The following is a 21856-nucleotide window of genomic DNA, read 5'->3' as shown; positions in this document are numbered from 1 at the left end:
GAATACCCCTCTCCAATCACCCCCAGCGTCTGTTCTTGTGTGTGCTGTAAGCTTTTTATTCAGTGCTTCATTCAGTTTGAAAAGCACATGGCCTGAACTCTGAAAAGAGTCCGACAGAAATTCGTACCAAATTTACATTAAATGATAGAAACATGGATTAAATTGTACTGCAAAACATTATTAAACATATTGAGTGTGTACTTACACCATGGGGAACTAGAGTATGGCATGCAATGCCTAAGAACCAAATTACTGTCATGAAAAAATATCGCGTGTGCGTTCGAAGACAAAACTGAAACCTAAAACCAGCTGCTTCCGGTGTGATGCGACACAGAAGATCGCGCAGTGCATACCGCTAAAATAAATTGCGCAAAACATACCGCTATAACATAAGTGAGTGAATGAGTTTAGTTTTACGCCGCACTTAGCAATATTCCAGCTATATGGCGGTGGTCTGAAAACAACCGAGTCTGGACCAGACAATCCAGTGATCAACAGCATGAGCATTGATCCACGCAATTGGGAACCAATGACCTGTGTCAACCAAGCCAGCGAGCCTGACCACCCGATCCGGTTAGTCACCTCTTACACAAGCATGGGCTACCGAAGACCAATCCTAACCCTAACATGGGTTCGCTAAAATATACAATACAAACCTGTCACATGTGACAGAACATTGTGCATGGTAAGACGTCATTGTCAGTGATAGGATGTGCACTGTAAAAGCAATTTTTAACTTTGCCTGTAAACAGGTACCCAAAGTATGTTTTGGTTCTTAATTGGCGTGAGGCGGTGGGGTAGCCTTGTGGTTAAAGCGTTCGCTCGTCACGCCAGACCCGGGTTCGATTTCCAACATGGGTACAGTGTGTTAAGTCCATTTCTGGTGTCCCACGCCGTGATATAGCTGGAATATTGCTAAAAACAGCGTAAAACTAAACTCACTCACTCACTCTGAATTGATGTAAGTTACACTACGGTTATAACGAACTCAAGGGGATCACAAATTTAGTTCGTTATACCCGTAGTTCGTTATAACCATAGTTCGTTATACCCGTAGTTCGTTATAACCGTAGTTCGTTATGACCGTAGTTTGTTATGACCGTAGTTCGTTATAACCGTTGTTCGTTATAACGGTTGTTCGTTACACGCCTTTCTAAAAACTACGAAATGAGGCCGGGACCCACCAATTCGTTATTATATCCGTCAGTTTATTATAAGAGTGTTCGTTAAAACGTGGTTTCATGTATGTCTCTATTCATGTTTTAAGTTCATAATGTCCAGTTAACCACCTTTTCGATGTTGTGTTTTTGTGTTTAGTGTATGACTATAACCAAGGGCAAGAGTGATATAAGAGTCAACCAATGATCCCGGATTTGAATTTCAAACAGGCAATGGTTTACTGCCTCACTGTGACACTGTGGGACGAACGAACGTAGTCACTATATTTTCTTGAATGTCGATTCACATTCTGACTCAATACTTACATGTATCGTCTTATAGTTTACTTTACTTTTTTTGGTCAATTCATGCGACCTGTACGCATAATGTGGACTCTCTGTGTTTCCATTTAAAGTAGATGTCAAATAGCTGATATCGTCAGGGCAGGGGCAGATCCAGAGAGGGGGTGCGGGGGTGCGCAACCCCCCTCTCCCCCGATACAATTTTCCCTGAGGAGCAGACTTCATAATTTATGTGCACGCCCAACGCCCCACCCCTCACCCTTTCTCACAAATCCTGGATTCGCCCCTGCAATGGATTGTAGTTATACATTGTTGCAATTACTGATTGAATTTTGCGTCAAGCTGCTAATATTTGGCTATGGCTGAACGTACACTGTCACTTTTTACTTTTCAATATGTACAAACTGCTTATATCCATTTCTTAACAAACACCTTGTTCTTACTTCATCACTGGCAAAACCTACCATTGTGCTAATACAAGGCTATGTGAATTATCTGTTTGTTTGTCATCTTCAGTCTCAACCAGCAAGTAAAAGGATGGGCGATAAAAATGTAGTTTTAATTTTTAGAATTTCATATTACATATACTCATGCCAATACTGGTTGTCACCCCCAATCACTTTTTTATTGGAGAGGGGGTGTGGGGTGTGGGTGTGGGTGTGTGTGTGGGGGGTTTGGGGAGGGGTGTGACAACCATTATTGGCATGAGTATATTTACACAATCTTTCTAAATAATTGTGTAAATATGTTTTATGAAATTTAAAAAATTAAATTACTTGTTTATTGATGTAAGGTGCAGACCGAGTGGCTTTGCTTAAGAAACATTTTAATATGTAAATATAAAATGACGATGACCTGTTTTAATCAGTTTGCAATCGTAAATGTATTTTTTATCATACCAGGGTATATATTTCCATAGCTGCGGGGAAAATGGATATGAGAATACGTCTTTCACGTTGGAATGAAATTTCAAAGCTGACGGGGACGGGAACCTAGGAAAATATAAGGACAACTAAAACAAATATGCCAACTGTTGTTTTGTTACGTTTCGAAATGAGACCTGTAGAGATCCGGGTTAGACTTGGTCTTCATGTAACCCATGCTTGTCGTAAAAGGCGACTAACGGGATCAGGTGATCAGGCTCGCTGAATTTGTTGACACATGTCATCGTATCCCAATTGCGTAGATCGATGCTCATGCTGTTTGTCTGGTTCAGATTTATTTACAGACAGCCGTCATACAGATGCAATATGGGTTTATTTGTTTAATACTGACTAACGTTTCTAAAAGTGAATGCTGAGGAAAGCAAACTATACACCTGTTTTTTATGGCGGCTAAAGGTGAAAAAAGAAAGGATGTTTATTCAATGGTGATGTTTTTGATAGGATAGTCAACGTTGTGTTTTTTACCTACTTTTTCAGTGTTTCTGCAAATACTTTCATTCCAGGAGCATTTCTAATTTTTCTTTCATTTTGATTGAATTTAGATTTCAAGTGTATACGTTAATTGCCCGTCAGTTGAAAATAGTTTTCGGACATCAGGGCTCCGAAATTAATTCACTTGGAGGAGATATTTTCCGATCGTCATTTTTGAGAAAACCTTTAAGTAGATTTGGTTTCCCAATTCTAAATGGAAACATCAACTCTGTTAATCACTTGTTGGAAACGATACAAATAAAATTATTTTTAATCATTTACGACAATGTGTTCATGTGTTGCTATGATCAAAACAAGTATCTGTTGTCTTCGTACAGAACACAATGGAACAATTCTTACTTGGCTCTGTGATGATTACTGATCACTATGTAGTTTATATCCGTGCTCTCACGGCAATGATTAAAGCACCAACGAGTTTTGTATGGAATAACCTTGTCAAAGAAGGAATTATGGATTGTCTATTCTGAATCAGTGGATGGTGTTAATCCCGAACTATGAGCATTGTACTTTCAGTATTCAGTCACGAGGGACGAAAATGAGTAATTTCGAGTTTCGAGCCTGTTATTTTACTCATTAATCTCTGACATTTTAACAGAAAAAAACCCAGTGAAATGTCAGTCCTTCGGAGAAACTTCTTCAAAGACAACCTATTGTTCAGGTGATGCAATGTAAGTTGGTGACGTAATGAACACTAGGCCAATCGTATTCCATATGGCTTCAACTGACCCACCAGCATTGAGAACTCTAAAAATGCGCAAGTGCATCAACGTAAGTATGGGCGGTAATTCTCCCTGATTATGAAACTGTGTCTGTCAGCATAGAACTCACTTTCTTGAGTGTCACAAATGGCGTGAAGGATCTACGTGCCAGGTGGCTCAGGAATGTGACGATCTTTAGAGTATATCAGAAACCTGGTCGTCCAGTGCCCTGTACAGGTATATTCGGTTCTATCACGAAGTATCACCACGGTGATCGGGTCATGTTTCCATGGCAGTTGATGCCTATAGAGAGGATCTCGGTGTGGTCCGCCGCTGTATTTCATCGATATCGTGACGAGAATAAGTTAAACTTCTGAGGCCTACATTGATATCGTCACTAAAACAAGTTATACCTCTGAAGATTTCAACGACATCGTGACTAACACAAGTTATACCTCCGAAGATTTCAACGATATCGTGGCTAAAACAAGTTATTCCTCTGCAGATTTCAACGATATCGTGACGGAAACAGGTTATACCTTAGAATCAAACAGTCACTGGAGATGTCCACGATTTTGGAGCTGCTTCTCCTGCCGGACATAAAGAGGAAATTATAGATATCGTCCACAGTAGGCGATCATACATTCAACATATTCTGATTCTGAGAGGCGGTGGGGTAGCCCAATGGTTCAAGCGTTCGCTCGTCACGCTGAAGACCCGAGTTCGATTCCCCACATGTGTCCAATGTGTGAAACTCATTTCTGGTGTGCCCCGCTGGATATTGCTGGAATATTTCTAAAAGCGGCGTAAAACCATACTAACTCTGATTCTGACATTGAAATCAGGTCACCAGTGATTTTTAGAGGACGAAGTCTGAAACGAATTGTTTGAAATATACCTTCGTTTCATAGTTTACGTTTCCATATCGTGAAAGAGTCAGAGCTTCGACGTTGTGCATTATGCAGCTATGGAAAATATTTGTTGTCAGGTGTATTGCTGGATGTTGCTGGTAAATACTGTGGTAAATACTGTTGGTAAATATTGCTGGTAAATATTGTGTTGTGAATGTAAAATATATAGTATGTCTCTAGGTCATATTTAGATAAACGTACATTTTGAAAATGATGCTGATTGAGTATGTTGCGAACACCTTTCGTTATGAAGTCAAAATTGACGTAAAAAGGAAGAAAATTGAGTAACTCGAGTCACTGAAGCAGTCGTAAAATATTAGTTTCGTGAGTAATTGGCTTTCTTGATTAATTTTCTACCAAATGGAATTTAGTAGTATTGCAAATGACATACACTGTGCATCTACATATCTTTGAGAACTAAATAACTAATTTAATGATATACAAAGTGGTGATTTGTATTGTGCGTGTGGTTTGGTTGTGGACACCAGCACTCATTGATCACAACAGGATGGAAGCGTTGCGAAGCTCATGTTTGCGATTGGTGATTGAGTTTGATAATTAACTGCTTGTTTTAGGCAAAGTGTGTGAACTGCGGGTGCTTCTGACAGGCCAAGATGTGTTTCCCCTTTTAGCGAACACCTGGTGTCAACACTGATTTAAAGTGGTCATTAATATAATTTGTTTTGCTCTTCACACTAAACGGAATCTGTTGCCGATACTTGATAGTGACGTATGTTTTCGGGACAAGGCAGCCTGGGCTAATAAATATACAAAGACTTCACGTGATACATGACCGTCACAAGTTTGAAATGATACATTTATACCATTATGGCTGGCTGGAAGGATGTGACAGTCAGTGAACTGGATTAAACGCCGACTTTGAAAGTGTTATTTAACAGGTACGACAACTCATCAGCTTTAAGTTGGAGTAGGGTTGAACACCAGAACGTTCTGACAAACCAGGGCTGTATGTTAATTTAGTACTTTAACGCCGTAATATTCAAGATATGACACAGTACGTTAAGCGAGGGCCTCTGAAACAAGTGAGCGATATCATCAGCACTGTACATGCCCTAGTTACATTATACACAATGAACGAATGAATGAATGAATGAATGAATGAATGAATGAATGAATGAATGAATGAATGAATGAATGAATGAATGAATGACAATGTGGTGCTACAAGCCTGTATTATCTCAGAAAATGTAAGGCCCTGTGTGTCAAATCAGCCGATGTCGTTTACAATCTGACCGGGAAGACATATCGGGCAGAGAGCCATGTTTCTTCCCGCCGAATGGCCTGTTTTTTGTTGTCTAACATAAGTTATTATTTATATTCCTCATAATAGATACATGTAAAGGGGTGTTAGGACGCTAAACTACCATCTACTCATTCATGTTTGTCATTCAGGGTCGAAGGAGGTGAGGTGAGGTGAAATTAGGTTTATCGTCGTGCTTGAGAATATTTCGCTCATATCACGACGTGAATGCGCGTGTATGTGTATGTGCGGCTGCTTGTACTAGCCCAGACTGAAGCTAGTTTTATAGTGCTAGCCCACTGAGATACCATGCCGCAGTGGAGCATGAATACCCCACTCAGACACATTATACTGACTCAAAGCCGACCAGTCCTTGTTGTACCCATTAATGCCGAGCGCCAGGCAGGGACCAACAAGTACCATATTTTAACGTCTTTTGGTTTGACGCGGTCGGGGATCGAACCCGTGACCTTCCGCTCATCGGACCAGGGTCGAAGGAAAGTACATGTAACGGTTGGTACGGTTACATGATTAGTTCACCTGACCGACAATACGATAATACATATATGTTCTATAGCGGGTTCCTTCTCTGTTTATGGTGGGTGAGTGAGTATGATTTTACGCCGTTTTTAGGCAATATTCCAGAAATATTTCCGGCAGGGGACACTAGAAATGAGCTTCACATATTGCACCCGTGTGGGGAATCGAACCCGGGTCTTCGGCATGACGAACGAACGCTTTTACAACTAGGCTACTCCACCGCCCTCATTAGAAATAATTAGGGTACGTGTTATCTCTGGCTGACAACATCTTGAAAAAGGGCGCCTCGATCGCAGTTACACCCAGAGATGTAACCAGGATTGTGTAGTTTGAACACGAGCTTCGTCCTGAGCAATTGTACACTGAATAGAATGATACCGAGTGCCTACTGAATAATGAAATTATTCATTCAGCTTGCATACAGAATGCTAACAGGTTTTCTTTTACATTGCCAACAAGAAATCTGAGGACTTTGATATACACATGTAGTACATCTTGGTGACCTCAGTCATCACTCGACTCGCTAACATATTCAGTATGCTCCTCTAACTTTCTGTCATGTTCTTGAACCAGAACATCGTGTATGTACAGTAAAGTGTTCCTGTGGTGATCGTCTTCACTTCCGGTTCCGTAATCTCGCGACAATATCGGATCAGCTTCAGAACAGGTTTGGGATAGCCAAAGGCGATAGCATGAGTGAATTGCCATCTTGAATTGATGTAATTTGGATTGTCTCTGTGTTCACTAATATCAAAATTCACACCGTTCTGAAGAGGTGCAACATGTCTCCTATTCTTCAAATATACTCAATACTTGAGTGTGATGGCATCGAGAAGACTATAGGCAGAGTCAGCTCCTAGTTCTGTCTCAAACCTTATCTCTCCTTCGGTGTAGGGAAATGATGTATTAATACCAGCCAGGATATGTCCTATAGTCGACGTGCGAGTGATGTTATGGGTGCCGTTGTACAAAGCGATCTTAGCGCTAAGGTGACCGTAACTCCCATACCTTAACATAGGCTTAGGTAGCCTTAGCGCTAAGGTTGTTTTGTACAACGGCATCCAGATCAGGTAAGATGAATGGGTTTCTTCTAACAAAGTGAGCTTGTTTTGTGGTTGTAGAAACTATGCGAGTTTCAGCTGGTGGGAGAGATTGATAAATCTAACGAGGATAGTAATCCGACCTAGTAATGCCATTTTAGATCAATCTTGACACAGGAAGTTAAAAAGAAGATAAAGTTATTACAATTAGAAAACTGGTTACCATGGAGATCTTTCTTGATCACTCATTACTGAACTCGTTGGTATCTCTTTGCTGAGCCACTACGTATCTTAGTTGTGGCATATCTTAGCAGATTACCATGACAGGGCATGTTCTTATGGTAAGTCTTATTGGAACATCGGCACTTATCCAGACCGTTATTTACGCTGCAATGTAAACTCTTGACCAATCTGCCTTTTCAAACAAGAAAGACATTTCTTTCAACTTTGCGTTAATTGTGCACATATATCGAACTGCCACATCCAATATCTAGTTTGCAAGTATAAATTTCAGTCGAATAAATGAAGTACACTTGATAATTCTTTGTAGGTCATAGGCCCATGATTGTCTCAACGAAAACATGCTCATCACATTTAGCATAATGTTTTTGTATTCAGTGATCCAGAAAAGTATTTGATTGTGTCTAATATTTTTTCGAAATTAAATCTGTGAGATGCTCTATATATTATACAGTTAAACTGAAGATCGAATTACTTCTATTAACCGTTGCCGATAGTGCCGATATTAAACCCTGGCGCTGTTAAGGATTGAGTTTCGATATATTGTTAAAGTTGATTTCAACCGTTTAAAAACTTTGTTGGTTTGTGGTTTAACGCCGCACTCAGCAATATTCTAGCTATATGGCGGCGTTCTGTACATAAACGAGTCTAGACCAGACAATACAGTGATCAACATCATGAATATCAATCTAGTACAATTGGGATACAATGACATGTGTCAACCAAGTCAGTGAGCCTGACCACCCGATCCGGTTAGTCGCCTCTTACGACAAGCATGGGTTGCTGAAGATCAATTCTAACTCGGATCTTCACGGGTAAAATCCATATTGAAATAGCTGGATGGGGAGCAACGCAAGTAGCAGTCCGAAGCGCACAACTGCCATTTTGATGAAATGATTTGCACAGAGCCTATAAATGTCGTCCGGTTTGTTCTGGCGTTCACCTGATGTATGCGGATGTAGTTTGTACGCTCCAGCGATAATTGTTCAATATTCCCAGATCACACCATAATTGGATCAGATTAGTTTAAGAGCGTTAAAAGAGTCATCAAGAGGTTTTACATAGTAGTTTCTCAGCGATGTTCCAGCTAGATGGCTGCGTTCTGTAAATGATCGAATCTGGACGGTACAATCCATTGATCAACAGCATCGGCATCGATTTACCCAATTGGGATACGATGACATGTGTCAACCAAGTCAGCGAGCTTGACCACCCGTAAGTCACCTCATACAACAAGCATGGGTTGCTGAAGATCAATTCCAGCCCGGATCTTCACGGTGTTCGTCACATAAACGTTTGGTCTTCTCGATGATACTTACAATACGGACCATGTTTATGTCTTGACAAAAATCAAACAATCCAGTGATCAACACCATGGGCATCGATCTACGCAGTTGGGATACGGTGACATGTATCGACTGTGTCATCGAGTCTGACCACCCGATCTCATCAGTTGCCTCTAACAAGCATGGGCTGCTGAAGATCAATTGTAACCCGGCTCTTCACGGGTCAACGATCTATGGAATTGGGATACGATGACATTCATCAATGAAGTCAAGTCAGTCCTGACAATATACGAGGGACGTCCCAGAAGTAGTCGACCTAACTATATTGTCGATGTCCAATGTTAGAAAAGCTTCCATTTTATTTTGAAGGAATCATTAGCAAAGCCATATCAAAAATTTCACATATGTGGGTAATGTGGTTAACCAGATATTAGTCATCACAACACATTGGGGTATAATGAGTGAGTGAGTGAGTTTAGTTTTACGCCGCACTCAGCGTCTGTAAATAATCGAGTCATGACCAGACAATCTAGTGATCAACACCATGAGCATCGATCTGCGCAATGGGGAACCACATTGGGGTATAATATTTCTTTAAAAATTGCGGAAAGTGAATAACGATCTGTCATTTTGTACCTCTTGGATAATGGTATGCACTCAGATAATATCATATAAAATATGTTCAGGATGGTATTTGATGACTTCCCTTCATAACGGACATTCAATGATTTGGATTGCTTGATATATATTTAGACGGGGCTGTTTTTAAAGGACACCCCCATTTTAATCTTTCAAAAACACATTGTGTCAAGATATTCAAGCGGGCACTGTTTACAATATGTTGAGAGCTGACACCTGTGTGACATTTCAGTATTTGGTTGGAACCCTTGGCACCATGTATGCATAAGTGAAAACGTTAGAATAAATTATGTCCTTATGATTACGTCATCTGAAAGGAGTTGGGTAGTGTCTCCAAAACAAGATCTTTCAGTAAACATCATGGGGAGAGTCACTTTAACAAGCGATTGTAGTTTCAAATTCCGTTTTTATGCACTTTAATATCTACATTTGATTCTAGAGGACATCTGCCTATCTCAAACACACAAAATGTGTCTTGCATATTTTGTTTCCTGACGTTTGTGATGCATTTATTGCAGATTTTGCGTTTTTTGGGGTACCAAGATAAAGAGTCAAACAAAATGAGCATCGTGAGGTTGGCACATGGCAAACGCAATTTGCTTGTGGTTGACAGATACTATGTAGAAAAATAAAACATCGAAATAGCTGCATTTGTATAATTTTCTAGCTGAGGCCGACTACTTTTGGGACGCCCTTCGTACTGTACTATATCCCGTTAGGCCTCTCTCATGACAAGCATGGGTTGCTGAAGACAAGTTAAAACCGGTTTCCCACGGGTTGAGTACTTTTGTAACTTGGTTGTTTGTGAAGCCAATGGACACCCAGTAAGGGGCTGTATATAACTGTGCCTGAATAAAGCTTCTTGTTCTTGTCTATACAGGGATCTGAACTCACAACGATTCTGTTTTCTGTTTGTAAGTCCTGTTTCCGGAATGAACTGGGTACTCACGATATTGATATTCAGAATATGCCAGTATCTTAAATTGATCTGGCACCGGTGTTAGTGTCTGAACAATACTGCGTGCTTATCGTCTCTGTCTCCGTGCCATTCCTACTGGGTTTGATGATGCCGTCTGCTAGTCACGTCTATGTTCACTGTCTGTCTTTTGTTCAGTATCAGAGGGTCACCTGGTTAAGTCCACATTACACGAAGGTAGCCAAAGTGTGCGACAATGCCGTCAAGCCTGTTTCCAACTGAAGCATAGCGATTCCTCATTCTTTCTGTTCTCCATGTTACTGTTCCTGTCCATACTTCGGAGTTCATGGACGAATATACCAAGCTGTTTTTATTCCTCTATGCATCGTGTGACCATGATGGATTTGGGACGGTGGTTTGTCTCATGGACATGGTTTAAAAAAATCACGCTGAAGATCCGGGTTCGATTCCCCTATATGGGTACAATGTGTGAAGCCCATTTCTGGTGTCCCCCGCCGTGATATTGCTGGAATATTGCTAGAAGCAGCGTAAACCCATATTCACTCACTCACTCACTGTTATCTATGCTAGACAATGGTACAAGAAAGTTTGTCAATATTGCATTTCCCAGGTTTTAAAATGCCACTCAAAGAAGTAATATACTCATGGAAACGAATTAGGGAACACATGAAAGTACAAGCGTTCCTTTATTCTTTTCCAGGTTTCTTCACAAGGTATGTATTGCACTGTGGGTGAAATTCTGGAAATAAATGAAGGAACACTTGTACTTTCATGTGTTCCCTTATTTGATTCTATGAGTATATTTATATAGACATATTGATCCATTATTTATCATCAATCGCTTCACGCATTGTGTTTATATATGGAATCGAGTCTTCGGCGTGACGAGCAAATGTTCAACCCCTAGACTACCCCGCCGCCTCTGTAGTGTTGGAGAAGAAAATCATTTATGTGTCAAAATGTCCTGACGACATTTGCTTTCATGTATGAATCATGAATCACAGAGAAAATTAATCATTTGTTTTTTGTCAACAGCAACTGCTTACTTGTATATCGATCTTTGATTGACCTTCCTTATGAACTTGTAAAAAGTGGAAAATTATACAACACAGTTAACATCGATATTGTTCAAAGCCGGTAGACAAACCGCAGAGGTAATAATTAATTCATAATCAATAAACCATGCTGGATAAAATAAATACACAACAAATACACGCCACGTTGGGTAGTTTTACAGACTGATCAGCTCTTGCTTTCATACAGTATCATATGGATGTAAACATCCCCGGACCTGTGAAGATCCGGGTCTTCAGCAACCCATGCCTGTCTTAAGAGGCGACTTCACCCTCTTCTCAGGACATAAACATGGTCAGTATAGTAAGTATCGTTAAGAAGACCAAACGTTTATGTGACATACATCCGTGAAGTCTTCAGCAACCCATGAGGCGACTAAAAACATCGGTGATCAGGCTCGCTGACTTGGTTGACACATGTCATCGTATCCCAGTTGGGTAGATCGATGTTAATGACGTTGATCACTTGATTGTCTGGTCCAGACTGAATTATTTACATAACGCCGCCATATAGCTGGAAAATTACTGAATGCAGTGTGAAGCAACAATTTACAGTAAAGTAGCTCATTTCAATATATAACAATGGTTAGTGCCTACCAATCGATAACGTATGGAACTCAAAGTGGGTGAATTTGGTTTTAACAGTAACTTAGTTATATAAGCAATCTCGCAATCCCGAAAACTACTTTCACTAAATCATTGACAAAAATTTACGATTTGAATTTAAATTTATATAGAAAAAATGATCGAACAAATAACTTTATATGCAAAAATAAATTTGTAATTCAATTCAATTTTGCGTACGATTTTATCTGTGGCCAGAGTCAGTAAGTCAGTCAATATATTGTCTATTTCCATACCACCGCCATGAGACAGGAATACTGCTGACGGCGTTGAACAACAAGTAAACAAAACACATCATGCTGACAGCGTCAACAGGAAAGTTTCTGATTTTACATCGATTATATTTCGATTCACACGCATACACATCGATCCATAAAAAATATAACCCATTGTGATGTGTTTGAGTTTTTGAGGAGTAGAATAATCATTAAATCATAAAACCAACTCTTGACGTTGTGTTATGGATTGTATTCTCCCCATGCACATTTTCATTTCGGTTAATGTAATCCGTTCTATGATGTATAAAGCTTGTCTCAAAATACTCGTTGAGACACTGTATTTTCTCGTATGTTTCCACGGTGAAATTGTTGTTTCTTTGCCTGCAGACACCGTATGAAACCGTTAGGTCTGGTGCCTTTTCTGTGCTGTTTTGTCTGAAAAACATCTTCAGATGACACACTTATATATGACCTATAGCCACATTGTTGGCGTGCAATGATTTGGAATTAGGCACCATGATAAACTGAGATGTTGGAATCAGTTTGCTTCTTCGTGGGTTTGTGATGTTAATACGTTTCTTCTGGTTTTGACGTGATTAGCAGTACCCGTGAAAATATTACCATATTATTTTAGCTATCAATTCGTAAACCTCCCCCTCGTATAGCAAGTCCTCTTGTCAACAGTTCAAATTTAGGTTTGATATAATAAGAATCCTGCAGCGTGTATCCATCCACAACCTCCTATATTAATCTGAAACCCTTCATACTACTGGAGAAATGCCTGGACGTTTCATTATCAGTAAATGTTTACCTGGGAAAACATACACTACCTGTGTAGATCCTGGTTAGAATTGGTGTTCACTAAACCATGCTTGTCGTACGAGGCGACTAACGGGATCGGGTGGTCATGCTCGTTGACTTGGCTGACACATGTCATCGTATCCCAATTGCGTAGATCGATGATCATGCTGTTGATCACTGGATTGTCTGGTCCAGACTCGATTATTTTACAGATCGCCGCCATATGGCTGGAATATTCCTGAGTGCGGCGTTAAACAACAAACAAACAATATCATAAATAGTCGTAATTAATGATGTAGAGACTCTTAATCATCATGTTTTTATTTATAGGCTGACTCGCGCCAAAACGAGAAGGGTCGCCGAGGTGAGCGTGAAGTGAAACCGCCTTAGGTGCAGATCTTGGTGGTAGCAGCAAATATTCAAACGTTCACCATGTTGCAAACACTTAGAGTCGTCATTGATTTACAGTTATCAGTGTATTACTTTTACCGGTATTTTGTTCCTTCTCCCTATGGAATCTGATACTCGAGACCGACTTGTATCTGTTGTTAACTATGGGAACAAAGCGTCTTTACTGAAGCCATATTTTACAGACAAGAGTAGGAGTGCAAAGCTGACTTATAGCATGGCTCCAGGTACGAGTACCGTTCGTGAGCATGTGGAATTTTCTTGTTCTTAGATTAACCAAATATGCAATTTCTCTCTCAACCAGATCAATCACACAGCCACTTCAACAACTCTTCAGAGATATTCTCCTCTGAGGGAGCTGAACTTAAATCGAGTGCACATTGATTCATTGACCAGGGTTGGCTATAGCATTAAGGGCTTCACTGTAGTTTGATAAAACAGTTTCTTGTAGACATGTGTAGGACATCCCAAATTTGTCACAAGAATGATGTGCAATTCCCTATTTTGACTTGTACAATATGATCCGCTGTCTTTTTCAGATGAGCAGTTGACTAGCCTTTGCATGTGTTTTATGACAGGTGCTACGGTATCATCACTCACTCACTCATGATAAAACCGGAACAGTAAATTGACTTTGCTTGTAGCGGTTATATCTGATAATTACTGATTTATTTTTGCAAACACACCAGGCCCCGATTTCTCGAAACAAACTTAAGTCTCAATTTTGACTTAAGTTAGAGTTCTTACTCAAATTTGAGAAAACGCATTTCCAAGAATGAACTGAAATCGATATTAAATTCATACGTAGTAGATAATTTGAGTTTGGTGAATAGAATACTGAAGTTGTTTGGGCTTTTTTATTTTAATAATGCAGCTGAGTTAAAATTCATCTGTTTCAAATAGTCAAACTCAGTTTGAAATTTGAGTAAAAACTTGAGTTTGTTTCGAGAAATCGGGGCCTGATATCATCACTAAGTGGTAAACAGTTGCTCATGATAATATGGGAACAGTAAATTGACTTTGCTTGTGGCGGTTATATCTGATAAGTACTGATTTATTTTTCAAACACACCTGATATCATCACTAACTGGTAAACAGTTGCTCATGATAAAATCGGAACAGTAAATTGACTTTGCTTGTAGCGGTTATATCTGATAAGTAATGATTTTTTCTATATAAACTGAGTCAAAAAAGAAACTTCACATTCTTTCTTCAGGGCACTATAAAAGAACAAGAGATGGTAAGATGGTTAAATTGTTATTATTTCATTGCTGAAATCTGTGTGATGTACTCGATACACTGACAGTGCCATAATCAGTTCCATTAGGCTACACCGCCGTTCCAAAACATGGGTAGACAGAATGTCAACCCACAAGAATAACAATGCGAAATTTCTCAGTTCAATATCGTGTATGGCCGCCCCGCGCATTCACCACTGCCAAACACCGTCTCCTCATCGACTGCCTGATGCTTGTGAACACGTGGTTGGGGATTCTGCGCCATTGCTCTTGCAAGGCAGCGCCAAGTTCCTGCAAATGCTGAGGTTGGTTCCTAAGACCACGAAGCCTTCTCCCAAGTGCATCCCAAACGTGCTTTTTTGGATTAAGGTCAGGGAATCTCGATGGCCAGTCCATGACGTTGATTCCAGCGTTTTGAAGGAAATTTCGTGTCAACATCGCGGTATGCGGCCGAGCATTATCATGCTGGAACTGTAGACCTGGGCCATGAGCCGCCATGAAAGGAACGAGTTCAGGGGTGAGCACCTGGTCGCGGTAAGCAGCAACTGTGAGGTTTCCACGGATGACCAGAAGTCGGGAACGGTTGTTCCCACAGAAAGCACCCCACACCATGCAACTTCCGCCCCCGAATCTGTCGACTTCCTGTACACAACATTGGGCATACCGTTCACGACGTCGTCTCCAGACTCTATGCCTGCCGTCCGCGAATCTGAGGGTAAACCTGGATTCATCGCTAAAGACGACTTGATTCCAGTCTCTGTGGGTCCATCAGAGGTGACATTGGGCCCACAGCAGACGTTGACGTTGATGAAACGGCGTCAATATTGGCCCACGATATGGACGTCGAGAATGGAGATTGGCAGCCCGCAACCGATTTCGAATGGTCTGTGAGGACAGTCGACCTCTAAACATCTCAGCCCTGGTTCGTGTAGCCGGCAGAAATCTGTCACGTAGGTGACGAAGGACGATTTGACGGTCGTCTGCTCGTGACGTCACACGTGGACGACCCGACCTTGGGCGATCAGAAGTGGTGCCAGTTTGTTGTAGACGACCTCGCAACTCATACACAGTACGACGGCTGCATCCCATTGCTCTTGTGACGTCAATAACTGATCTTCCCGCTTGCAACATGCCAACGGCACGTTCACGTTGCACATTTGACAATCGTGGCATTTCAAGTACCGTTAGAACTGTGGTTTAAAAGTGTTTTTTCAATTCTTGAGGCCAATGCAAACACGTGCTTATAAAGAAAACTTCGATGCGAAGATCACGTGATCGACTGCACGTGCAAAACCTGATTTGGCACTAACGTCATTTGCACGACGAATGGATGGGTTTGAGTGGGTTTTGCTAACGTTTTTCTAGAGTCGATAGATAGGGGTCCCATTTCGGATACATAGATGTATCATCAGAGAAAAAGTATTCATTATTTTTCAAATTACATTTTGTGAAGTTTCTTTTTGGACTCAGTATATATCGACACACAGAAATGTTTCTCCAAATTATGACACGTAATTTAATTCATACTGAGTAAACATTCTGAAAAAGAGTTCAGTGCAATGTGCTTGTGCTCCAAACAAATTAAATAATGATAAGAAAAAATGAAAGTTTGCGTTTAACTGTCGCAAGTACACAAGTTACCAAAGGTGATATTGATTGCCACTTTCATTTTAACATAATTACAAAAAACATGCCCTTTCGGTTCGAACTGTTTGCGTTGTATCTAAGTTACGTTGGGTAATAATCTAACAATTTTACCATCAGATCGATAGAATTCCATTGAAAGAAATCCCGAGCTTGTACACTAATACACAGACAACTGACGCGAGTACTGAAGCAAGAACGTAAGAAAATGAGCTCCACATTATTAACCATTTTGGTAGGGATGTTTGTGAAATTGAATTCTGGTGTCCTGTTGCATGGACTTTCACAGTATGGTATACAAAACATGATTTTACAAGGATCAGTGTTTCGCGTCTTCGGCCAAACGACGTTTCAGCAGTGTCACCGTTTGTGCATGTATTCCTCGGACTGTTCGTCAATCAACTGGCTATCTTCTGCCAGGGATTGTCAGTTAAATATGCAGCATGTCGGTACTGGTACTTTGCAAGTTTCACTGAACAACGTGTACATGCCAGTTGAACCGATTCAACCACAGGTAAGGCACCAACACTCTACGTCATAATTCCAGAGTTATAGCGAAATAAATCAACGTACACGGACATAAACAATATGTCTATAAAAAAGAAGATCGTATTGTTAATGAAACACATTTTACAGACAGCAAATGGCGGCTTCCACGTTATTTTCTGAAGTAAACCATCATAGGAACATTCGAACTTCCCGGGTAACCCTTGACCTCTTTCCTTCATAGCCAGGTGATGGAGTGAGTTTAGTTTTACGCCGCTTTTAGCAATATTCCAGCAATATCACGACGGGGGACACCTGAAATGGGTTTCACACATTGTACCCATGTCGGGAATCGAACCCGGGTCTTCGGCGTGACGAGCGCACGCTTTAACCACTAGGCTACCCCACCGACCCTTATACCCAGGACTAGATTAAATTAATGATCTTAGAATACCTTCTTCTTTTTTGTTTGCAATAAACATATTTATAACCATTATATATGATCCTGTACTGGTTAGAATTCAATGGGTTTTTCTCAATGTTACTAACGTTAAGTTACAACATAACATGTTCTCAACTTACATACGCATACTGTATAAACATTCCCGTATGACCTTGATTGTTTATAAAGCTTGAAACATCGCAGCTTTTGATGTATTTATAGGTATTACAAATCACTGACAAGTGTTAGGTTCCAATTAATGAACTCCAAATGTTCCAAAACCAACGGGTTGGCTTTGTCGCAGGGCGTTTGGGCGCAAACAGTGTCGCTTTCCATCAATGTTCCTCAACCACGCTGAGGGAGTTGTCCAGTATACCAAATGCTTTCTGTTGATTTGATTTGATGTTTTTTGTTTAACGCCGCACACTGCAATATTAGAGCTATATGAGTCTGACCACCCGATCCCGTTCGTCGCCTTTTACGACAGGCATGGTTTGCTGAAGACCAATTCTATCCCGGATCTTAACGGTTCGAATTTTATAAATACCCGGCAACCATTTTACATTGCTGATTCCGTTGAATATGTTTTCAAATCTGGCATCGGTAGATCAAGATGACTTGATCTTGTTACCTTCCAATACGATGAGAGTCACAGTGGTGGTCAAAGTATGCTGCAAACATATATCACGTGTTTGCATGTGCGTGAAGGTGATGGATAGTTGTCTTATATGACACAATTTCGTTGGTACATTGGAAGCCACCTGGACACATAATGATATTTGCTTCAATTAGGAAAAGTCACCTTAACAAATGTTATTAAACAGAAAGTGGACACACCTTTGTTACTGATGTCACTTAACTTTTTTGTAATTTACATGTACTTGATCAGGCATGTATTCCCAAACCTAAAAGTGTATTTAGGTTGCTGGAAGCATGGACACGTCTCTTTAAAATTGTCCTTGTATTAGTCACGTTATGTGAAGTGATGTCATTTTAGTTGTACTGCATATAACCTTGTAATCAGGTAGTTGAATTCAAGCGGGTACATCATTCTTATCAAGAATGGGCCTGTCTTCGTTATAAATGTACTGCAAACTACACTCACTCACTCATTCACTGCACGGTTTATTCCATCACAAGGGATAACTATAATTTAAAAGTTTGTACCTTGAAGGATCTTTTTTTAAATATCATTTTTCATTTAGTTATTGGGTTTCTAAAATATATAGAATTAATTGATACATTTTGAGATGCATAAACATTGTAAATAGTAATTTGGTCGAATGAATACTAACTGTGATTGTAAATGGCTGTACCTTCAAAGGCGCTGAAGTACCGTAAAATAATTGTCCCATTCCATTCCAAATATTTTTAATTCTCCCAATTTTAAGTCGAATATTTGTTCTGTTACTGTATGGCTAATTTACTAAATAATGGCCAACACTTGAAGGTATGATATATACAGCTAGTGCGCATGCAGGTAGCAAAGGTAATGTACGTCCCCATGGACTCAAGTATGTAGTAGTTTTACTGTTCATCGACAACATGTTTTTAATTTCTAATTTGATTGCTCTGAAATAAATAATTAATTGTTCTCGTCACGATATGGCTGAAATATTGCCGATGTGACGATAAATATTCACTCACTCACTCAAATGGGGCATGTGTCATTTCAGCGCAACAGGAAGTATGGTCGATTTCCAATTATTTAAGGCCCATGGCTGGTGATCCCCCACCTTGTTCTTGCTTGAACATTTTACAGGCGCTGAAAAATACCCCACACTTCCACCTTCTGATTTAAGCTGAAACGACACAACATGGCGTTATTGTTAATAAGCTAAACTAAGCTGAGGTTATTAATGCCTTCTATATGAGACATCCTATCATGTGACTACTACACGGCTCCTACATCCTCTGACGTTTCCGTCTAAACCTTGAATACAAAGACTAAGGGTAATTGCATAATTACGCCTTCGATTTATCGACATAAGATCACACGAATGACCTCATCAGTTTGACAGAAATACAGAAGTACAATCAGATAAATGATTTTGGTAATTGTCGATTGATGTAATCGATATATCTGTGCAGGTTAACAAATGTTTTCATATTCATGTTTAAATTTCGGCACATCGGCAGTATTTCAGTAATACCGTGACTATAAAGGTTTTGCATACACAGTAAATACATGTTTTCTTATAAAATCGAGTTATCGAAGGGCTGTACTATAACGAAACTTGTACAGCTGTTGTTTTAAAGCTAGTATGTAACCATAAAATTTATAGAGATTATTACACGAGCAAATGTGTCATACAAAATATACGAAACGATTTTGCGCGAGTTTCGTATAAGTGGCATGACACACTTGCTCGAGTGTAATAATTTCTTTATTATCCATTTTATTCATTTACATTTTTGCAGTAAAACTCGGTAAGCAAGAGTGACGGCCCTGTTAATTGACGTCACGTTCAATGGGGAACATTCCTGGAGTTGCGCCCCCTTGCCCGCTTGGAGCGCTGCGGTAGTCACGGTCCAACAGTAGCTGTCACTCTGATACTGGCCTGCCTATCGGCCAAGCCTAAGCTAAATCGACATTAAACCTACTTTTTACTCTGTGATTCTTATATTACGAATTACGGAAGCTGGAAGTTGCCCCGACTGAAGACTGTGGTCAAAGCACGAAGAACTAGCGTGTTTAGACGAAAAATAATGCTAATAGAACGGTACTGCAGTTATTGTAATATTGCCGTTTCCCGGAATGTCTCACTCAGCAGTTCAAGTTGCTTTGTAAATTCGTCAAACCATTTACTCCCCATTATGTCACATTACACAGAGCATTAATGGCGTCGTAGTAGTTGTTGGAACATACCGTATGTTCAGTGTACACTGAAATTAGCCTTAAACAAATAACGTTACACTGACCTGATTACATTAGTGCTTCAGTTTTCGTTCACGTAAACAATCTATTCTCATAGCTTATAACGCTTCGGGATACAATGGAAAGAGGAAATGCTATGGCAACGTATCGTTTTCGAGAGGATTTGAAACTTAAATCATTTTTATCGAATTAACGACTCGTTGACAGTGTGTTCAACAAAATACATTACACCCATTCACACGATAAATAAGCACACAACTTCCGGTTTATAGTTTCTACATATTCAGGGACCGTTCATAATTAATGGGATGGGAGGTGGTGATGATTATTATGGAGAATCATGTGAATGACCTCCCTACAATTCATGTACAAAGTAAGTCACACCCCCTTTGCATATATCATATTCAAAATCAATTAAACCCACCCCACCCCATAATTTTAAGCATAATCGTTTTTATGTGCAAATTTGCTGACCCCCCTAGTACATGTGTACACAATTGATGAACCCTACCTTTCCAGAACAAAATAGGTGACCCCCCTTAAAATCATCATCACCTCACACCCCACATCCCCCCAAAAAATTATGAACGGTCCCTTAGGTCTATTATTCAATCCCAAAAATGTACAGTAAATTGGCATATTGTTTGCACAATATATTTATAAGTATCGTTTGGGACCTCACCCCAATCTTTACAATTTTGAAAGGCTGACCCTTCTCTACACAAATAACCAGTACCTAAATGTCAGATCACATTTTGAAAACACAAGAATATTATTTGAAGTTGTGTTTCAGGTGTTGTCAAATAATGTAACTAAGCATGAGTGAAATACTGAAATATATATAAACACATTGAACCATTACTGGATGTCTGAACTATCTGATGCCAGAAGCAAGGGGGTATCGGGTTCATTGTCCTTTAAGATGGGAGCCTTTTAGATTTGAAAATAAAATATTTCACATTTGTTTTTCCAGCATGTGTGAAGGGTTTACAAATTACATCAAGGCTCATCACAATTATAATGGGCTCACAGTGTCAGTGAACACAGTGTGCATTTTAAAATATCGAAAAAAGGAATAATTTAGCTTTTGAATGGTAGTCTAAATGGTACAATTGAGATTCTACAATACTTAGGACTATTCTCATGTGTCAATTATCATCAGCCAAAAAGCAACAAAGTCCGGGTTGTCATTTCAGGTTTTATTGTTGAACAAATTATATTCTGCATGTATGGACATTCATTAATATAGACATAAATACAGTAAAAAATGACGGAGAGAAACTGTTTGGCTCAATATTCTTGCCATCAAAACCATCATGGGTAATTGTTTCCTCCCCAGCAACCTCACTGATGTTACATTCAACATCACAAGTATCCACCAGCATTAAGTGGGTCAGTTGATACAGTCCAGGGAAAGAATTGGTCATACAACATCTGTTTCTCTCTGTTGCCTCAGAGGTGTTCATCCTGGAAAACATCAGTGGAGTATTATTATCCAAACTGATACAGGGTAATATTATCTTATGACTGCCAGTTATGAGAAAATGTATCATTATCAGATTTTAGTTATTGTTGTGGAGAAAGACATGTTACATG

Source organism: Haliotis rubra, unplaced genomic scaffold (assembly GCF_003918875.1).
Source record: "Haliotis rubra isolate DU_JTF1 unplaced genomic scaffold, ASM391887v1 Scf1255, whole genome shotgun sequence".
In the NCBI taxonomy this organism is placed as follows: domain Eukaryota; kingdom Metazoa; phylum Mollusca; class Gastropoda; order Lepetellida; family Haliotidae; genus Haliotis; species Haliotis rubra.
This window is presented reverse-complemented; position numbering follows the sequence as displayed.